Here is a 15,824-nt window from a genome sequence, read left to right on the forward strand (position 1 = left end):
ACTGTTGATTCACGGGTTCTCCTTCAGCAAGTCTCCTTGTGGCTATAAAAGGTAGGGAAGAGGGTTTTGCCAGAAGCACCAAAGTGTAGCGACCATGGCTTTTCTTTGGTGTTCTTGCTCTCGCCCTCCTGAGATTTGTGTAGTTCTTTCCAACAAAAGATGCTAGAAGAGAACTTGCGAGTGACAAGAGAAGTCTCTGCTGCCTCCTTCTGCATCCCTAATGCCCTCGTCGGATCCATGCTGGACATCATGTCCTTGCATCTTCCAATGAGGCAGTTTTGGGGTCACTGGGTTGAGTCTTGTTGTGTCACATCCTTGGGGTTCCCTGTTTCTAGGTGCCCAAGAACTGACATCTCTGGCGGGGAAGCTTGATCTTGCCACAAAGTGTTCAGGGTGAGAGAGAGAAATTTCTCTGCAAGATGCTACAAGAGGACTTGCGAGGTGATTACTGTAATCTGTCTCCATACTCTTGTAGCTTATCTCCCTGAATACAAATATCTTTATTCCCAAAATAGGAATAATAAGTTTGTACTCTGTCACGGCCTCGGGCCGATCTAGCTGCAGCATGCTTCTCAGGAAGCCAAGAAGTGTGCGCGTAGACCCGAGTCGTTTGTAAAGTTATGTAAAAAGTACTCGAGTTGTAATGTCGAGTAGTTGTACTGTGTTGAGTACTTTTCCTTATTTTGGAATGTAATTCTAGTTAAGAAAAAGAATGTCGAGTAGTCGACTAGGGATGTGAGTGTTTTCCTTTCCAGAATGTAATCTCAGAAAAAAGGAATGTCTCTTTAAAACCCCGTTTTTTCCGCGATTTGCAACGGACTTTTGGCCTGTTGGGTGTTTTTACCATGTTGCCACCGCCATTATAAAATGAAGTGGTAACTTAGGTTTTACCCCACTGGCCGCCACTTGTTTTTACTGCTTCAGATCTGTTTTTTCACTCTCGAGCTCCCAGATCCAAAGTTCTTGTTTCCCTTAGCTCCCCACTATCGCCCTAGGGTTTCCGCCAGTGTATGCGCGTGAAGCGATCCGTAGATTTCCAGATGCCCCCCAAGAAATCGACCAAGGGAAAGGGTGTGGCTGTAGAGCCAACTCGTGATGAGGGTTGGAACACAAGTAAGTGTTCTCAATATGACTTAGATTCTCTAGTGTCGCAGGGTCTTTTAGTTCCCAAATCTGTTATCCAATGGCGTCCTGCCTTGGGTTCAGATCATCCATATGAAAATACAGGGAAAATCGTTGCTTTCACCTCATACTTGGAACGAGGATTGGGGTTTCCTTGCTCTTCTTTCTTTTTTGGACTCCTGCGCTACTATAGGATCCAATTGCATCATCTTACACCTAATTTCTTTGTTCATATTTCCATCTTTGTGCATTTATGCGAAGTTTTTCTGGGCATCGAGCCCCATTTTGAACTCTTCCGCTACCTTTTCCATTTAAAGCCGCAGCCCAACATATTCATCTTAGATGTAGTAGGGGGCGCGGGTCTCCAACTTAGTCAAAGGAATGATAGAGTGTATATCCCTTATGACCTTAGTAATAAAGTAATCAAATGGAAATCCAAGTGGTTCTATGTCGAGAACCAGTCGAGCAGTTTTCCATCCATTACTCCCGACCCTCCAATCCAATGGCCCAAGTAGAATAAGAAATCAGTCGACGAGAGTCAAATCTCTGAACTACTCACGCGGATTGCCATTTTAAGGCAAAATATGTTGACTGGGGAAACAGTCATGCTTGACTGGATGAGTCGAAGAATCCAGCCATTGCAGGCTCGGGAATCGATTGGATTCCAGTATTAGGGAACAACTGATCCGTCAAGATACTAAAAGGAAGAGATCTCGGATGATGTAGTTTTTAGTCGAATACAACGACTTCTAGAGAATGTAAATAATATCCCAGTTGTTCCTGGTATATTTTCTGCTGCGAATCCAACGAAGTAGGTACTTGATAGGAGTAGTCGATTCATAGAAATCGAGTACTTTACCATAGTGTAAATCTGATAGGATTTGCTTTCTGTAGGAGGACGTGAATCGCTTTAAAAGTAGTCCTTCGCTACCAGGCATTTATTCGCCCTTTTGTTATTCTAATTTCCTCGATCTGTTAATCAAATCTTAGTATGCTCATATGAAGTATCATATAAATAGTACTGATGTCCAGACTTGGTTGGGCAGATGAGGCAGCGTCTGGAGAAAGGAGTGATGAGGAGCACATCCCCACTCTAAGTGCTGATGCCTAGATCGAGCACCCAAGGAGTACTCGGTCAGTGGCGAGGCATAATAGCTCCTCCCATACTACTAGCGACAGGTAAGTAGCTAGTTATTTTGCAATCGACTACTTTCTAGTTGTCGATTTACAAGTTTTGATTTGTGTTTTAATTTTTAAGTCCGGCGGCTAAAATGCCACGGATCGTATCATCTGGGGATGATATTGTGGTGGGACAGACAGTCCCCTCCACCACATGTACCCATCAAGTGGGATCGGGGCTGCTCATTCAGTGAGTAGTTCCGATATAAACAAGACCGTCGATGCGGGTAAGCTGGCGGTGATCACAAAGCCTGCCCGTAAATTTGGCATCAAGGAGTTTGCCCTAATAAGAGCTCCTGCATAAGTTCTTTAGAACTTGTATGCGTAGGATCTGTTTTGAATCTAGTAGTTTGTAACTACTTTGTCTTTGTAGAGATGCGGTCTTGGGAGAGGACGTGGGAACTGAGAGCCACTCGGCTCCTCAGTTGGGGCTGGAGAAGCCCCCGAGTACTCCTGAGATGAGTACTCGCAATGCGGAGGCAATGGCCAACGCTATGCTTCTGGATTCTCCATTGCCGAACTTGGAGAGGGCCAATGAGGAAATCCCAGAGGATGGCGGAAGCGGCAGGCTTCTAGGAGAAGGAGAAGGCGAGAAGCTTCTTGAGGGAGGCGATGATAAACAGCCTGCGGAGACCCCTGCAGGTAAGCTTGTAGTGTCTTGTAGAAAGGTATCCTTTTGTTTGCTCTTAATGTAATTAAGTAGCATGTTCTTCCTTTAGATTCCCAAAACACGGGGAATACTGTAGGAAGGATTGAAGAAGGGCCCAAGAAGGCTATTGCTGTAGCGCGTACTTCCCAAGTCACATCGGGAAGTGACTTGTCGCGAGAAAAGGTAGAGCATGCTTTTAAGCTGCTGGAGGTAAGTAGTCGAATGCTTCGAGTACTTCTATAGTAGATCGAGTAGTATGCTGATCTTTTTTGTTTTGCAGGAGGCACTGGGACGAAAGGGTGTCCAGACGCCAGATGAGATAGAGCTAAATGCTCTCAAGGATAGGGTTAAGACGCTCTCATCTGAGAAGACTGCTCTTGAAGGGAAGCTGAAAAAGCTTTCCCAATCTAAGAAAGGTTAGTCTTTAGCATTTGATATGCATTCGACTTAGTAGATCCGCTTGGTGTTTATAAGATTTTCTTTTTTAATCGAGTACACAGCTTGTGCCAAATCTTTAGAGATTCAGGAAAGCTTGGTACTAGATTTAAAGATTCTTATGTACCGAAACATAGATGAGATAGAAAAGCTTAAGAAGATTAAAGAAGATTCTGAATGAGAGGCAGCATAGATGCTGCAACAGCTCAAGACTTTGTCGGAGTCTTGAGACTCGATGCAGCGGGAGCTCGTGGAGCTAAAGGAAGTCAGAGATGCCGCCCTGGAGGTAACGGAGGCCATGGATATCCCGGGAAGGGACGGAGATGAGCCAATCACGCTGGCCGGGAGGCTTCGCAGGGTGCCTGGAGCCTTCGAGAGGTTTGTCTCCCACATTACCCGCCAGTACATAGGTCACGTACTTGGGCTGGTGAAATCTTATTGGCCAACCACTCGTCTGGATGCTCTTGGACGAGGAGTCAAGGCTGATTGTACTGATGATCAGTTTCGTCAGTATTTGGCAGAAACTTTCGGGGTGGCTGATCAGATTGTAGATGCCTTGAGCAGGGCAGAGTCTCCTTAAGCTTTTCTTGTAATTGAGTTGGCGTGTGGGCCAGAAGTACTTTGAACAAATGCTGGATGTTTGTGTAAAGTCAAGTACTTGTTAGGATTGTGGAATCCCTTGATGTGTCGAGTAGTTGTATTCATGAGTCCTGAGTGTAGGCAGCATTAGGCCCACTCAGTCATAATAGTAGATACGATGCATTGTATCCGTGGGTGCCTTAAGAGGCAACATATTCTCGAATCAAATGGAGTTTGTATGGCTCTGAATCATAACCACAGTGCTGACCGGTTAGGATTGAATCCCTCGGGATTAACCAAGTGGGAATAACACTTAAAGGTGTGAGAAGCCGTAGCTTAGTATGAATTTCCTTTTTGAAGGAAAAATTTTCAATTAGCACGTGGCTAATATGAACTTTGTTGTCCAATCGGGGGGAGAACTCTTATTGAGTATTTTAGGAGGCATAATAAGTTTCTTGATAGACAAGAAGACAGGCAGCTCTAGACAACTACTCAGAGTACTGAGGGAAAACATGAGTTCTTTTTTGTATCTTAAGCAAGCGAGTAGTACCTGTCAAGTACTCGAGGCAAAAAGATTCTGTAACGGAGATTCCCATAGTAAACCAAGCAAGCGGGAAACTTGTGTCAGCTTATTTTAGAGTATCAAGAACTTATTTGTACTCATTGAGGGGTTTTCGTAGTTGACCATTTAGGATAGACCTTGTTTGGTTACCCAGATAGTATGCAGCTATTTACGAAAATGACCCAAACTACTCGATCGTATCGAGTAGTATGTCCTATTAATGGACTGGATTGATTTCTAGAATAGGACTGTTAGGATTGAACTCCGTCGAGTTAACCAAGACATGAATATTCTAGAAACATCCCAAACTTACTCGAGCAGAGCGAGTAAGGTGTCCTACATGAGGACTGGAGTAACTCTAAGACAAGTCTGTTAGGTACTAACCCTGTCGGGTTGTCCAAGATGAAGGTGCCGAAAGAGTATCCAAGACCTACTTGAGCCAGCGAGTAGGGTGTCCTTTAACCAAGGACTGGAGTAATCCGTAAGACAGAACTGTTAGGTACGAATCCCGTCGGGTTGCCCAAGACGTAAATGTCAAAGGGGTATCCAAAACTTACTCGAGCAAGGCGAGTAAGGTGTCCTTTAACCAAGGACTGGAGTAACTCTTAGGGCAAGTCTGTTAGGTACTAACCCCGTCGGGTTTCCCACAATGAAGGTGCCGAAAGAGTATCCAAAATTTACTCGAGCAAGGCGAGTAAGGTGTCCTTTAACCAAGGACTGGAGTAATACTTGAGACAGAACTGTTAGGTACGAACCCCGTCGAGTTGCCCAAGACGTAAATGTCAGAAAGATATCCAAAACTTACTCGAGTAAGGCGAGTAAGGTGTCCTTTAACCAAGGACTGGAGTAACTCTTAGGGCAAAGCTGTTAGGTACTAACCCCGTCAGGTTGCCCAAGATGAAGGTGCCGAAAGAGTATCCAAGACCTACTCGAGCAGGGCGAGTAGGGTGTCCTACCGGAGGACTAGAGTGTCTTTTAGGACAGAACTGTTAGGTACGAACCCCGTCGGGTTTCCCAAGACGTAAATGTCAAAAAAGCACTCGAGTGAGAACCATAAAAACTACTCGATAGCTACTCTAATGCTGAGCAAGACTTTCGAGGTGGGGTATTGGTCGTGTGAGCGAGAGCCAAGTAGTCGATATAGGAGAAATCAACTTTATTTGGATTTGTCGAAATTACAATAACTGTAAAGTGACAGACTCTGACTCTTAAGACCTACCCCTTACTCATTGGACGTGAGCAATGGTTTACATAACTGAATAAAACTTATTCGAAGATAGTATTAGTCGATATGGGGGTCGACTAGAGCTAGTCGATGCAGAGGTCGACTAGATTTATTGGTGGTTCTAGTCGATGCAGAGGTCGACTGGATTTTTTGGTGGTGTCTCCATTAGGAGAGGTGCCCCAAGGGCCTTGCGGAGTGAGTCACACTGGACGATCGTGTGAGAGCTCTTTGGATGGATAAAGCACTTGCGTAGCAGTACTTTGTTGATCCTGTTCCTGTTCTGAGACGATTCAGCTTGATGCTGGGTGCGTGGTCTACCCTGAGGACGAGTACTAAAGGTTGCCGGCTTGTACTTTTTGAAAGATGCGGGAGCCTTTGGCGGGATGCGATAGTTGGAAGAAGGACTATATGCATCGACTTCCTCCCGTTCCTTTCTCCTTGAGATGATGATGTTGCGCGCATCGCGCCCAACATTGATCACACTGTGGAGGTCGCAGCTGGAGTAGTCGTAGTTGTCGCCTTGCTGTTCCTGTAGGCTGTTAGCAAGGGGCTAACGCCTGAACGCCCTCTTCTGGTTGAGCTGGCGACGACGTTCGTAGAGATCTTCAGCTGGATGCTGCTTATCTAGCTGGACGGTGACAGTCACTGCTGGAGGAGGAGGAGGAGGAGCAGGTAGATCCTCCTCGGTAGTAGCTTGGCTTCTGTGATTATAGGAAGAACAGTTTCCATGTTGTCGGAAAGGTACTTGTTGAAATCATCAAAATTGTAGTCGTCGAGGTTGAGACGCTCCGTGGGATTGCCCTCAGGTTCTTCGGTGATACGAACCATGAGGATTTCATGGCAAAGGTCTTGAACTTCTTGGTCTTGTTTGCTTGAGGACGGGTCTAAAGGAGTGCTCTGTTGGTAAGACAGATCCGCTAGCTGTGAGGCAGAAGCGTTGGGATCTTGTGCCTTCCTGAGGAGCACCGTTTGTCCTTGCGGCGTTGCATATATGATCAGGTTAGGGAGGGAGTCCTGATCGGATTTGAGGTTCTTAGCCGAGTTGGACTCGACTTGTTTACTATACTGGATTAGGTCATCCAGTTGTTCCTCCGGATCGGAGGAGTACTCGAATTCGGAGTCGGTTAGCCCACGGATTTTTGAGTATGTATGCTTTGGGTGAGCGAGAAGCGGTATGCCCATCTCTACATGGAGGACGTTCTCGCTCATCCAGTGTAGTCATGATTGAGTAGGAGTTAGCCCCTCAGGCTCCTTAATCCAGGGTTTGTCATAGATTGAGTCGCTGGATTGTTCTGGGGCCTTGGCTTTTCCTTTTTTAAGCTTGGCCAGTTCCCAAAGGGCATCGGCATGCTCGGTTGATTTGGCCATAGCGTCCATGAACAGCTCGACGTTGTCTGACCACTCTTTAAGATCATCAAATGGTTCAAAGTTCTCGAGACCGTTCATGAAGCGATCAAAGTCCTAATTGAACTTGGACTCGACTGGTTTCGGAGTCCAAGTGTGAGCAGGTTTCGGTGAAAGGCTCTGAGGTATCCTGGAGATAGACGGTCCCATCCGAACAAGCCGGGGGTTTGTCTCACCAGCTCCCCCGCTGATTCCTCCTCCCGGTTTCTGTTTTTTGTTTTGCAGAATGCTTTCAGCCACCTTAATGCAGTTGGCAAGCTTCGGATTTACCCGATCGACCCCTGAGAGCGTATCGCCCGACCTCTTCTGCGGTGGGTTTAGTGCTTTAGGGTTCTGCTGTGGCGCAGATGAGCTGAGAGCGGTTTCTGCAAGTTTGATGCAGCTCTCAATTGATTGTGAAACTTGATCTACTCCGGCGAGTAGTTCTGAGTTTTTGATCTTAGGGCGTTTGATTGTCTTGAGATGAGTCAGGTATTTTCCATGAGTTTTGGAAAAGTGAGGCTTTTCGGAATCAGAATTTATGTCGAACTCGACCAAACCAAGAGTTCGGTTTTGAGTTGACATGTTTTCCGGGTTGTTCGAGTCGAGTTCGGATGGAACTCTTTCTTCGTCGAGACCCGCGGACTCACGGATTTCAGCGAATCGGGAGCGGGTTTTCGATTTCCGGGTTGCTTGATCCGGCCATCGAATTTGTTGGTGAACTCGCCGAATCCCCTACCTGGCGCGCCAGCTGTCGGTGTTTACCGCCAAACCTGTTCAGGGATACCCTTAGCAGTAGGGTTTGTAGGTAGGGATCGACTGCTCTAGAACTCGATGGTACAAGGAACACAAAGATTTAGACAGATTCAGGCCGCGAGTTTGCGTAATACCCTACGTCCTTTGTGGTTTGTATTGCCTAAGGTGTTGATGATCGTTTGGAGGGGGTCCCTGCCCGCCCTTATATATCCGGGGGACAGGGTTACATGGAAAGTTATAGCCGAGTACAGTTGGAGTCCTACTACAACATAATCAGGTATTTTTCTTTATACTGCAGCTAGTTCTATGCCTATTCAGGTAGTTACAAAAGAGGTAAGGTACATCCATGAGCTATCCCTTACTCTAGAACATTCTATGTCTATAAGCAGTCCCACTGTCCCGGGTCTGACAGTCAGTCTGACCCGAGTTCTTCCCCCGGGCCTCACTCGAGAGTCCCCCTGCACTTACTGCATTAGGGCAATCCCAAAGTTTATGTTCAATTTGATCTTAAAGTGGACTAGTGTGTCCGAGGACTATAGTGCTTACAATTCCACAATGTTTAAAGGAAAAAAATTTAAATTACTCCCCTAAACTATAGCTAAAAGTTTGATAACCCCTAAACTATAACTTGATTCAGTTTATCTAAATTATGCAGTTTAGTTCATTTTCCCCATAATACAATTTGTCTTTTTCGTTTCTCTATACAGAAGTTGAATTTTAATTTCATTTTTTGCTGAATAGTAGTGGATATCACAATGAATATTTAAAAAATTGTTATAATTTTCTCATCGTTATTTTTCATATAATTTTAAGCTTCAATGATTAATTTATTATTAATTATCCTAGCATAATAAAATAATGATAAAAATTTATGATGTATTTTTTCTAACATGTTTTGTGATGTGTACTATTATATTGTAAAATTTCAATTTAATAGTCCACCTGTGTATGGAGAAATAAAAAAGACATTTTATTATGGAGTAATTTGAACCAAAGAATATCGTTTGAGGGATAAAATGGATCAAACGATAATTTAGGAGGTTATTCATGTTTAAATCTACGAATGGACTTCAAACATAGGGGCCACTTGCTGCTCGTCCAGCCACCACCACCAAGCCCCAGCCCCCAGCGTAGGCCTACCCCCGCGCCAAGCCGCCAAATCTACCTCCTGCACCTATGCCAGTGTGTTAGAGAGAGACGACCAGGAGGAGAGGAAGGGAAGGAGGAAGAGAAAGAATCTTTGATTATTTTATTTGCTTACAGTCGGTCGACCGTAAGTTTAAGGTTGATTTTTGTTGTGGTCAGCTTTACCATTATCTCCACAATGGGTATAGTCAACTTTTCAGAAATTAAGGTTACTTTTTTTGGCACACTATAGCTGCCCTACTGCAGCGAAGACTCATCCCTCCCTCAGGCCCTGTTTGGTTTGTGCTATGTTAGGATTTGTATCAACTTTGATCGCTAATTAGAGGTATTAAATTAAGTCAGTTTTTAAACCCAATTTCAGAACCCCTGCTCTAGGAACCTTGAAGAATTTAATGAGACCTTTGAACGCGTGATTAGAGGATGTTTACTGTAGCATCAATGTAGCCAATCATCGATTAATTACGTCATTATATTCGTCACAAAAAGTTATACTCATCCCTAAAAAGTTTTGCAAATAGACTTTATTTAGTACTCCATGCATGCGAGATTTTCTTTTCGGGAATCATGTGCTAGATCAACCAAATAAGACCTACTAAATGAAGTCTATTTGTACAAACCGCTGCGAGTACGACTACTAATACTAATTAATTGAAATTGAAAGGAAAAGAGAACAAATATAAAGCATCAAAAAGAAAAAAAATCGTTTAGTACCGGTTGGTATTACCAATTGGTACTAAACTGCTCGGCCTAGCTGCTGGCGTGGCCAGCAGTTTAGTACCGGTTGGTGCCGTTTAGTACCGGTTGGTGCCGTTTAGTACCGGTTGGTGTTACCAACCGGTACTAAACAGGCCGTTTAGTACCGGAGGAGCGGTACCGGTCGGGAAACCGGTACAAACCGGGGATTCCCAACCGGTACTAATGAGAGATTTTCTAGCCGTGCCCGTTGCGCTTCGTTCCATCCTGCCCATTTGGGTTCAGCTTGATGATGATCGCAAAAGGATGTGGTCATATAAACAACGAATAACCTTTACATTATCCTCGCAAAAAAAAAAGAATAGTCTTCACTCTATACCATGGCAGGTAAAGTTTTTTTCCACCATAAAGTATGCGCTAAAAGGATAATGTCACGCTAGATTCTGCGTAGGCACCGTCTGCAGGCAATTTTCAAAGGAAAGAAGTTGCTGCAATTTTGGAGACTGCGACAAAGGGAGGATTTTCAAAAGACATATGCCGCGATTGATTATTGAAGATTATGGCTATGAAAATGCAATGTCCGCCAAGAATGGATGACGGTTTAGTCACAGGATCTGCAGTCAAGCATACGTTGGCTCTATGTTTTTTCCTTTACCTTTCGTGTTAAGATGATGTAATAACAAACATGTGGTTGTGTGTCTCAAAGGACATAAAAACTTGAACTAATTTTCCATTATCTAAACAGGCACAACTATATATAGTTAACATTATAATTGTATTATGATTATATTTTACAATGTAAGTTGATAAGTATTATGCGTTGCCACCCATTTTACAATGTAAGTTGCTAAAATTTTATGCGTTGCGACCCTCAATTCTATGTACCGCTTTATTCCGATCAGCAAGTTGGAAACGCGGTGATATGTTGCACTCCATATTACTTCTCTTCCAAATTTCAATCAAGTTGAAGATTTGGACTAGCTATTGTTGTTTTGGATTTCTCTTTTAAAAGATCTGCAAAGTACACCATAAAGTAAGTAAAACATCTATTGCTAAGAAAAACATCAAGTACAACATAGCTGCTCCTCCCTTTTTATATCACTTTTTGACTATGAAAACGTTCAAAATGTTAAAGAAAAAAAGGATCAATTATCTTTGTCGTTAGAAATGTGACACTTCAGTTGACAAAAAAAACTATTATTATCTCTTCTTTTTTTAAAAGAAAACAACACTTTTGATCACACAGCAATCATCAACCAGTAGATACAAAATTCTGAATCCTGAGTAGTTGTCTTAATTATATATAAAGCGTACCAATACAAATAATGAAATAATGTCACGCTTAGTTGACGGATCTATTACCTGCTTTTCAAGATATCAACCGGTGAGATGATCATCACTTGCTTGTCCTCGTCTACCGACGCCGATGTGCACTTTTCCACCAACATTTTTGTATGTCCTATTTGTCTATGATTCATCGGCCAATGAGTGCCTCCGCAATTTTTGCGGAGACACTCTTCCGGCCCATTGGCTACGGGAATTCGGAACGGTTGCAACTGGCGCATCAGAATTTGCAGAACTTCAGACGGATTCAGCACAGCGGTGAGCCGATGTGAGTGTGAAAGATCGCCGAGTGCTTTACAGCGGACGCTGACGACCTGTCGGAAAGATTCCTCCGGTCGCCGGCCGTTCGCCGTCCCCGTCGCCGCACGTTGACACGCGACGGTGCGGCGGGCGTACGCGCACACGTCGCAAGCTCGCCGTCGCACGTCACCGCGATCTCATAGTACTAGCAGCTAGCTTCGCGACTTGGTCTCTCACCGGCTACGCAACTAGCTGCACGGCCATCTCCCCACTCGATCCCCCGCACAATCATACACACGTCGATTTCTTCAGGTTGTTGAGCTTTATCTGCAGTAGCAGCTACCTTCCCCGTCTACTGCGTACGTCAGTCGACGAGCTCGACGATCATTTCCATTCCACGCCATGGCGGAGGAAGAAATGGACCAATATAATGGAGGGAGCATTACTGCGCAAGATTCTCGCCGACGACTACAGGTTATCGGTGAGGTTTGAACGGTAACTGTTTGGTTGTGCTAGTTACACACTGAAGTACTACTGGATGGCCTATGCCTGAATGATTCGGGCCCTGTTTAGTTGCCACCTCATAAACCTCGTAAACACAAAAAAAAAAGGGTCACATCGAATGTTTCGACACATGCATAGAGTATTAAATGAAGTCTATTTACAAAACTTTTTGCATGGATGAGCTGTAAATCGCGAGACGAATCTAATGAGCCTACTTAATCCATGATTTGCAACAGTGATGCTACAGTGACCATCCGCTAATTATTGATTAATCATGGATTAATTAGCATCATTAGATTCGTCTCGCGATTTACAACCTATCTGTGCAAAAAAAAATTCATAAATAGACTTCATTTAGTATTTCAAATTAGTAAGATTCCATCGCAAAAATTTTTTGCGTTCGAACTAAACACGGCCTCAGCACGATCTTGTCAAATGTCAAGTGACAGCAGTTGAATACATCGTCAGATCATGTTTCTTTCATGATGGAAGAAAAAAAGGGGGGCATTTTCCGGTTACGCAAGGCCTAGCCAGTTTGTGCCGACAGTAGGAGCTATATGGAGGAGTGTACTGGTTCATCGAACTCGAAGTATGAAACTCGCCTAATCAAGTTAGAGTGTTTGACCCCCCCCCCCCCCCCCCGCCAAATCTGAGAAAAGTAGTTGCCCAGATTCGTCGGTAAAACAGTACTATTTCAGGGCTGTTAGTGAGGTAAGAAATTCAGTATTTGTTTTTACTGCATCGACAACGACCTTAATTCATCTTCAACCTCGGCATGATCGACGATAATGCCAATCAAGTGCCCTAGACTCCATGTTCATGATGATTGGCAATTGCTCCGAGATCAAAAGAAAATGACGAGGCCGGGGTAAATGGTGAAAGCTCTGAAGCGAGTATAATAGGCGCCGGTGGCCCTTGATTTTCAACAGGTAAGTGGCAGTAGCCGTCGTTTTCAGTTGAGATTAGGTAGGGGAGCCTTTGGACTTGATCGGCTGGATCGTAATAAACTAGTCTAAAGGGCCTTTCGTTGTTAGCGAATTTGGTGAGATTTTATGTCCTCCTCGAGTTTGTTGGATGGGCCGATGGGGTACCTGCGTGACACCCCGCTGCCGTCAGCCGATCGTAGCTGTAACTTTGGTGTCACCGCTACAGCCTACAGGTGTGGCTGCCTGCCTGCACATCACCGTTCATTGCATGCAGCTCAGCTGAAAGCTACATGACCTTCCTTTTGCTCCCGAGGAAAATGTTTTTCTATTCTTTTGAGGTAAAAATAATTCTTTCTGTGGCAGATAGAAAAGGAAGGTTTATCTGGGCCACGAATATCATTGTTTCTTTTAAATTATTTTGTAGAGAGAGAGTATAGTCGCAATTTTCTTAAGAATACATGACATTCAGGATGGTGGGCTGGAATAAAAGCCCACGCTTCACTGAGCCTATATTGGGTGAAAACGATCGGATGCTCTAGCCTAAGAGGGGAGGAGATGAATTAGTCACTATTAAAAATCTTAACATATGGCTCCAACTAGTTTGCACAAAACTTAAACTAAAACAAACTATCTAGATGTGTAACTACGGTTCACCTTAGTGTGTAACCCTCATCCCAAAAGAGTTTTACAACCTATAGTCAATCCTAGCAAGATACTACACTAAAAAAGTAAAGACATACAAGTTGCAATAAAAAATACGGAAGCTTAAAGAGATGGATGAGAGGAAACGAACTCTCAACACGAGGATTTATCCCGTGGTTCGGATTGCCACAAAGGCGCCCCTACATCCACGTTATTGAAGCACTCACGAAGAGTATCGCTTCCCAGCAATCAAGTCTCTTCCGTGAACACAATCACGGTCACCTTAATCCTGATCTTCACTAAGGGAGATTGCCTACGAAGGAGGGGTCTCCGTCCCCCGCACAATGTCGTCGACGCCGTTCCACACCAAGCCGGAGGGTTGTTGACTTGCCGGCGAGCCACCAAAGCTCCAAGGATGGCCGGCGCACCAAGATACAAAGATGGTTCACTCTAGAACCATAGCACAAGGATCTAAACCTTACTTGATCACTCACTCAAGAGCTAACCTTGCACTAACACTCACAAAGCTTGTGCTAAGGACTAAGGATTTGATCTTTATGCTCTTGGATGGCTTGGCGATGTTTTTGGGTGTGTGTGGTATGTTCAGCAACTCCAGCAACCTTCAAATGGCCGGGGGAGCTCATATATATATATATATGCCTCCAAGTCGAACTAGCCGTTTGTAGCCGTTAGCAGCTTTCTGCGTAGGCATCGGAACATCTGGTGCATAATGCATCGATTCTTCCGGTCACTCTGCGCTCTGAACTAGCCGTTGGCTTCTCTGACACTTCTGCAGTTGAGTTGGCAACCACCGGTTTAACCGATGACTTAGTGTCGGTTCAACCGGTGGCTCTTGATCTCCATGTAGCCGTTGCCCTTGCTGACGTCATTGCACCGATGCCTTGCTCCGACACTCCACCGGTTCAACCGGTGCTGAAGGCGTGGCTCCTTCGCGCTTGACATCGTCTTTGGAACATAGTATGTTGATTGCACCAACGCTTCTCTTGACACCGTCGGTTCAACCGGTGCTTCATTCTTTCTTCACTTGATCTCCAGAGGCGCTCAGTCTTGCACCAAAGCCAGGCCGTCGGATCTTCCGACAACCATCGGATGCACCGATGCTATAGGCATCGGTTCTTCCGGTGCTACTGGTTTCAGTAGAACTCGTCCAATTCAGCATTTCTTTGAGTTCTTTCTTCGTGTATTTGTTTGTATGGCCTTTGTACATCATCCCTGGGATTTAGAAATGTTCACTCAACAAAACTATTAGTCTCATTGATTGCGTTGTCATACGATCACCAAAATAAATCGAAATGGCATAAATGATGCCATGTTCGTTACATTGAGACTGCTGATGGGGAATAAGGAAACGTATAAAGGCAATTTGCCGCCCGTAGAGCCCAGGAATACGGATAATCCGTAGGTAGGTGTGTACGGAAAGGGCAACCTTTTGACATGCATTTCCTTGCAATTGTAGAAATGCTCGACTACTTTTAGTTACGTTTCCTCTTCCTCTAGCAAAGACGTATGAACACAGGGGTCAAAGATGAAGAAGCGCGGTGCCCGAGTCGGTAAAGGTCGCCGTAGCACGATCACTTTCAGCAATCAGCCACGTAATAACCGAGCGTCACGAATCAGCGCGAGTACTGGGCACGCCGTCCATCTCTCGAGCCGCCGCCGGCGACGGAGACGTCTGCGGCCAGCCGCCGCCGCCGGGGTCCGGGCACGCGATCTGAGGGCGCGCGCGCGAAGCGGCCTTTATGAGCTCGCGACTTGTGATCCCGGCCGGGTCAAATGGAGTTGCAGCAAAGCAAGCTTGACGATAGCTAGAGCACGACGCATTTGGTTTACGCAGCGGCGGCTTCTCCCTCCACGTCGGCACCACGTGGCATCCTCACGCATATAGAGATAGAGTTGCCTGCCCCACTGTGGTTTTCGCCTGCACTGCTGCGCGAAGCAGACAGCACGTACACATGCTCCTGATGGCTTAATCATAATTGCCTGCTGCACTCCAAGGGTCGTGTTACGGCTTAGCTTGTCTCAGGTTCAAGGTGCTCACACGTTGGAAACGACGCTGGATCCTGGCCACTGCTGCAGAACAGGAACAGCTATCACTTGAGTCAGCACTGTACAAGGTAGTGGTTAGAACTTTGGTTTCCTGATAGTCTTCGCTTCAGAAAATGAAAGCCCGAAAGGGGGGCTTCAGATCAACATCTGCCCATGCACCCAAAGGCACCACCAACCTGTTGTTAACTGAAGCAATGCGAGGTGGCAGCAACGAAAAGCAGATTCTTCAGAAAATTTCGGGGCTTCAGATTAACATCTGTCCATGTGCTCAAAGCACCAGTCTGTTGTCAAGTGAAGCAAAGCGATCTAAGCTAGTACTACCAAAAAGCAAAGTGAGGCACGTGAGGCAATGCGTGAAAACGGGAAAAGCAT

The sequence above is a fragment of the Panicum virgatum genome, chromosome 7K (assembly GCF_016808335.1).
Source record: "Panicum virgatum strain AP13 chromosome 7K, P.virgatum_v5, whole genome shotgun sequence".
In the NCBI taxonomy this organism is placed as follows: Eukaryota; Viridiplantae; Streptophyta; class Magnoliopsida; order Poales; family Poaceae; genus Panicum; species Panicum virgatum.